Below are 7,016 nucleotides of genomic sequence, written 5' to 3' on the forward strand. Positions count from 1 at the left end.
AACAAACTTAAAATAACATTCAAAAGTATCTAAATCACAATTTATAGATTTATAAAGTCTTTCAAAAATTCATAAATGTCCAGTGATCTAAACTAGGGAGTGGGATCTACATAATCATCCTCATCATCACTGTCATCGTCAGTGTCCTCAGGAGCTGAAGTAGTAGGTCGACGAGCGAGGTTCATCACTTGTTCTTTGATTTGTTGAACAGTCTCGCTCATGCTTCGTTGTTCAGCTACTCTTCTCTGCTCCGACTCTGCTAGTGCCGATGTAAGTTGTGCTATTTGAGCCTAATCATAATTAATGTTAGTTGTACGCATGCTTCAACCCTAGTTTGACTATCCTATGATGACGACAGGCGGCCAGTCATCTCCGATGACTGGTCAGTTTCCAACTATTGCCTCCACTTCCCAATTTCCTCACTTGGTTCCTTTGATAAAGTCCCAGCAGACCCTTCCAGATCTAATGATTTTATTGCTAATTACGCAGCTACTTCTAATCCTAATGTGGTAACCAATAAGAATTCAAAGGCAAAGATAAATGTAGAGCGCATACCTATGAAGAAGATTGATATTATAGATAGTGTTTCGGTGGTAAAGTGGACTGAACAAGAGGTCACTGAAATGAACGTTATCGAGAACCTACAATATGCTATTGTAGGTAAATTCTCTTATGGATGGCCAGAAGTATCAGAATTAAGGGATCTGATCCCTAAGCAGTGTTGAATAAAGGTGATTGCAAATTTGGCTTTCTTTGAAATAGGCATATATTAATGAGATTTGAATTGGTTGAAGATTTCATTAATATAATGTCAAAAAATGCTTATTACATTACTGCTAAGGATGGTAGCTCATATCAAATGTGACCTTTCATTTAGGATGCAAAGTTTAAGATAGAGAAAGAGACCTCATAGGCTATTGCGTGGATCTCTTTCCCCGATCTATTGCCAATATTTTTCCTCAAAGAAGCACTGTTTACATTGGCTTATGCAGTTGGTAAGCCCTTACAACTTGACATGGCTACTATTAACAAAACTCGCCCAAGTTGCGCGAGAGTAAAAGTACAATTGGACTTGCTTGTGGAGAAACCTCAATTTGTACAAATGGAGATAGAGGATGAGAACACTAATGCAACAAGATCAGTAAAGGTTAAGATTCAATATGATTACGTTCCATCTTACTGCAGGAAGTGCAAGATACAAGGTCATATGGAGGATGAATGTAGAATACTTCACCTCGAGTTGAAAAGGACAACAAGCAATCCTGAAGAGGAAACACAACAAGATCAACAAAGAAGAATGCGAAATGGGAAATGTGTTGGCAGTAGAAAATGGATACCAACAACCAGAGTTTTTACTCTAACCAAAGATATTGAACAACCAGGTGGTCCTGCAAAAGACAAAAATGGGAATGTAAACACTTGTAATCCTTTTGAAGTGTTAGCAAAGAATACAACTAATGAAGTGAATGACATAAACAACAAGGATGATTGTATTTTAACAAATCCTACAAAACAAAAGGAAGAGACTACAAGAGAATGGGTTGATAAATCTTTTAAAGAAGACTACAGACATCAGATTACACCTTCAAAAGCAGCTTCCAGCACCACTCCTAGTAGTCATAGCAATGGAAAATCCAGTAAATGGGGAGATAGAGTGGAAATTGAGCAGGCCAAAGAACTGGATGAGAGTGAAATTGAGACAATGTATCCTAGTATGAAGTGCCGAGAGATCGTGGTTTCTACTCAATCGAAGGCTTTAGCTAGTAAGAATAATAATGGTGAGTTCCATGAGGAGAACCAGGTCTGCAAGGATCTTGATATAGAATTACGAAAAGTAGATTCTAAAGACTCAAGGAAAAATGAAAAGGAGGATCAAAATGATACAGAGCAATTCCATTTGTTGGCAACACCTTACTAGAAAAGTCCATCTGAAATATTACATGATATTCTTATGCACCAGATGAATAGGGTACAAGAGGCAGAAAGCAGTTATGATGAAAGTGTGACGGATATTGCTGAAACTATGGAGGATGATGCTAATTGGAAGCAGGTTGGTAGGACATCTGATTTGTCTCCCAAATCATTAAAGAAATTTGTTAAGAGGGGGTAAAAAGCAGACAAGCTTAGAAAATCAGCAACCTACAAGAGTTGTGCCAAAAAGAGGGACCACAAACAAAGTTGTTACATGATGATGAAAGCTATCTTTTGGAATATCAGATTTATTAACACACAACAAGCTTTTAACAGATTGCAAATGTTAAATAAACATCATACGTATTTTCTTATAGCTCTTATGGAGCCATTTCAACATATGAGACACCTACAGAGTTATAAAAGAAAACTGAAAATGTATACAACTGGCATAAGTAGCAATGGAAAGATATAGTTTTTTGTTAAGGAAGGGCTAGATGTGGAAGTAATCAGTGATACAGAGCAACAAATCACTGTAAAAATATCATTCTAGGAGAATCAGAAGCAAATGATTATCACTATGGTATATGCCAAATGTTTTGAAGGAGAGAGACTTGATTTGTGGAATGACATATATTGTGGTAATAATACTACTTTTCCTTGGTTGATTGGTGGAGACATTAATGTTATTCTTCATGAAAATGAGAAAATAGGGGGTTTACCTGTAACTCAGCAGGAGATGGAAGATTTTGCATTTTGTGTGAATTCTTGTGAACTTGAAGAAATCCCTTTTAAAGGTATCCCCTTTCACTTGGTGGAATGGGAGCGCAAGACCTGATTGCATTTTTAAAAGGTTGGATAGACTATTGGAAAACTCACATCTTATGGAATGGTTCTTGACAATGGAGGTAGATCATTTACCTAGAACGGGGTTGGATCATGCCCCTATGTTTCTTACTTTGAGTACAGGGCATCAACCAGTTGTCAGACCTTTTAAATTTCTCTTTCTGGGTGGAAGATATCACCCTGAATAAGGTAGTCCTAAAGCACTGGAAGACCAATGAAATTGGAAATACTTTCTGGATTTTCAAACACAAGTTGAAGAATCAGAAAAAGGCTTAGGGTATAGAGTAGGGAGAGGTATGGTGACATCTTTCAACAACTAACTATTAGAGAAGAGATTATGAAGATGAAGGAACAATTATTTAAGGAAGATTCTTCTTTCTCAAATAGAATGGCTATGTAGCAGGCACAAGCAGAAGTGAAAATATATATACACTATGAGGAGGAATTCTGGAGACAAAAGGCTGGGAATAACATGGTTTGAAAAAGGAGATAGAAATACGAGATTTTTTCACAGTCTTGTAAAGGGAAGGAGAAAGAAGCTACAAATCCACATAATTAAAAATACTAGTGGAGATTGGATAGAGGAGAAAGATTTGGTTGCTGATGAAGTTGTACAATCTTATAAGAGACAATTCACACAAGAAGAGGAGGAAAGTAGTTGAACTGTTGAAATTCTTACCAGAGATGGTTACTACTGAAGATAACAAATTATTATGTACAGTACCCACCATAGAGGAAGTTAAACAGGCTGTTTTTGGTTTAAAATGTAGTAGTGCTTGTGGCCCTGATGGGTTTTCAGGAATATTCTACCAACATTGTTGGGAAGTAGTCGAACAAGATATCTATAGCATGGTGAATGACTTCTTTAAAGGTAATACTCTTCCAAAAAGTGTTACACATAGCAATTTTGTACTTATTCCAAAGAAAGAGGTTATTGAAATCTTCTTAAATCTAAGACCTATAAGCCTCAATAATTTTATTAACAAAGTTATTTCTAGAGTATTGCATGAGAGACTAGAAGGTTTATTACCAAAGTTAATTTCAAAAAATCAGTCAGGTTTTGTCAAGGGAAGAAATATCATAGAGAACGTTCTTCTTACGCAGGAAATAGTTACTGATATTAGATTGAGAGGTAAGCCATCCAATGTCATTATAAAATTAGATATGTCAAAGGCCTATGATAGAGAATCATGGCTCTTCTTAACAAAAGTCATGAGAAAAATGGGCTTTACAGAAGTGTTTATTGATATGATTTGGAGACTAATTGCTAATAACTGGTATTCTATTATTATTAATGGACAATCATATGGCTTTTTCCATTATACAAGGGGAATCAAACAGGGAGACCCCTTATCGCCTGCATTATTCATTCTCATTTCTGAGGTGTTGTCCAGGGCTCTCAATGCCCTCTTTGAAGATGGGAGATATAAACAATATGGGTTGCCTAAATAGAGTAGGAACATAAATCATCTAGTGTATGCTGATGATACCATCTTATTTACCTCTGCTGATAAAGGATCTCTAGATTTGGTGATGACAGTGTTAAAAGATTATCAACAAGCATTTGGCCAGCTTATCAATAATCAGAAAAGTAGCTTCTATATGTACAGAAAGGTTTCTAATGTTTTGATGGATGAAGTAAAGGAAACAACAATATTTAACCAAGGGAAATTTCCTTTTGTATATTTGGGTTACCTCGTCACACATGCTAAGAAAAAAGAGGCAGATTATAATGGGATCATTAAGAAGGTGAAGGGGAGACTTCAAAACTGGAAAGGAAAACTACTCTCCTATGGGGATTCCTATGGAGCAATAAAGATGAATGCATGGGTAAACATTGGGTATCTTGTGATAAGATGTGCTACCCTAAGGAAGAAGGAGGTTTGGGTTTTAGATCTTTATTTGATCTATCGAAAGCTTTATTTGCCAAACTATGGTGGAATTTCAGAACATCCGGATCTCTATGGACTGATTATATGTGGAATAAGTATTGTAAAAAGATAATTCCTACATTAGTACAATGGAAAGGAGGGTCTCAAATTTGGAGAAAAATGCTTGAGGCCAAGGACGATATTGAACAAGAAATATGGTGGGAACCTACTGTGGGTTCTTCTAGCATATGGTTTGACAATTGGACTAAATTGGGAGCTTTATATCATGTAGTGGAAACTGATTTCGCTATTGAGAATGAGATAGGAGATATTGATTCACTAATGATAGATGAAAAATGGAATGACGGAAGATGTCAGAAATCCTCCCTAGTGATATTGTACAACATATTCAGGATCATATTCACATTAGTAAGGCAGCTTTACCTTGGGATTTGCCTTGGTGGATGGCTACTACTAGTGGGAAATTCTCGGTGGCCAGTGCTTTCCAATTGATGAGACAGAGAAACTCACCAGTAGTAAACATGAAACATTTATAGAGTAAGGGAGTCCCTTTCAAGATTAACTTCTTTTTATGGAGGTTTTGGAAATATAAGCTTCATATTAATGATATTCTTTAAAGGTGTGGTATCAATTTGGTGTCAAGGTGTAGATGTTGTGAGTCACCACATACAGAAACCTCTCAACATCTATTTATTACTAGTGAGTTTGCTCAAAAGACCTGGAAATACTTTGCTATTGGTTTTGGAGTAGAGGGTCCTATTGTGCAATGCCATCAAACTATTCAAAAATGGTGGAATATTGAGAGTCCTAGCAGGATTAAACCAATTTTGCAAGCTATTCTAGGTATGATATGTTGGCAGTTATGGAAAAGAAGAAATAAGGTGAATTATGGAGGCACTATGACTTGGAGGAGAGTGAGATATGAGATCTCTAGAAACACTCATCTTTTAACCATGATTTTGTATCCATGGATGAAGAATATCCCACAAGAATGGCCCCTTTTGATGGATTTTCTTCAAAAATACAAATTTGTGTTAAGATTGGTACCTGTAAGTTGGAAACTACCTAATCAAGGTTGGTTCAAATATAATTCAGATGGTGTTTCTAAAGGAAACCCTGGTCCAAGTTCTATAGCATTTTGTATCAGAAATGATGAAGGGAATATTCAATATACTCTATATAGAAGGATGGCAGACTCTACTAGTCTATTTGCTGGGGCTACGACTTTGAAGGAAGGGTGTGAGCTATGTGTTGAAAGACTATATCTACCCGTAATATTGGAAACACATTCTTTGGCCCTAATAAAAATATTAAGGGGAGCAACGCTGCATATTTTTAGCTAACTAGTGTTTTAGTTTTGCAGGGACAAAATGCTTTGATTCATTTGCAACATTACCAAGGAAGGCTAAAGGCATAATTATTTTAGACAAACAACAAGTTCCACATATGAGAATCAAAAGACTTAAAAGACAAGCATAAGATGAAATGAGACAAGATTTATAGTTCAGATACTATATTGTTGTTTAACAAAAGAGACAAGCAAGATGGAAATTAAACAATCAACACAACAACAACTTACTAGCAGTATATTTCAGACCAATTTGGGGATTTGTACAGTGGGGTAAGTACAAGTCAATGATACATTTGTTTGAAATCTATTAAGGTGGTATGAATCTCACTAGAGGTTCCTTCCTCTGTAGAAATCAAACGAAAGTATCAGGATGCGTACCTTACATATACTCAAAGCTATTAGATCTAATTTCCCTTGATTTGTGAAAGAAAAGTCACAAGCTTGGAGTGAGGTCCATCGAGATTTAAATACATAACACCTGGTGACCATCGAGATTTAAATACATAACACCTGGTGAGAGTTTAAAGGTAACTTGAAATGTATTTGGCTCAAAGCTTCAGATTTTTTACTCAAATTAGGTGAAAAAGATGACATAGCAAAGCTATAAACACAAGCTGGAAGGTAACTTATGGTGGTCGGCTTACCTGAGATGAGGATTCCGGCGAGCAGCTGAAGAAGAAGACTGATTGACGCAGCAAGAGATCTCCTCACTTTCCTTTATGAGAATGACAATTTTTTATTCTTTCCTTTGCTCTTTTAAGTTAGGTTTCTTAATTGTTTTTTTAATTTTTTTGGTCTTTCTATTGAATGGCTAGTTGATCCAGACCATATCACGGGAGGTGTATTTTTTATTTTAATAGAATGGGCCTTTTTGGCCTTCTCTTTAAAAAAAAAACAATGCCGAATTCAAAATATGCCTAATTTTAAAAAAACCCTAAATTCAAAAATCTTTAATTCTATATACCTAACTAACAATAATCAAATCAAATTAATAGTTGATTAAACACAACCCAATA

General features: G+C 35.9%; 1 long non-coding RNA gene across 1 annotated transcript; it reads right to left on the minus strand.

Annotated features, from left to right (window-relative positions):
- On the minus strand, positions 1 to 6,772 carry LOC125864775 (uncharacterized). The gene is made up of 3 exons (XR_007446266.1): positions 6,645 to 6,772; positions 6,379 to 6,478; positions 1 to 1,388 (listed from the first exon to the last, which is right to left on the minus strand). It is a non-coding gene; the product is annotated as an uncharacterized LOC125864775 (long non-coding RNA).
- Between the last annotated feature and the right edge of the window lie 244 nt (positions 6,773 to 7,016).

The sequence above is a fragment of the Solanum stenotomum genome, chromosome 5, assembly GCF_019186545.1.
Source record: "Solanum stenotomum isolate F172 chromosome 5, ASM1918654v1, whole genome shotgun sequence".
Classification (NCBI taxonomy): Eukaryota; Viridiplantae; Streptophyta; class Magnoliopsida; order Solanales; family Solanaceae; genus Solanum; species Solanum stenotomum.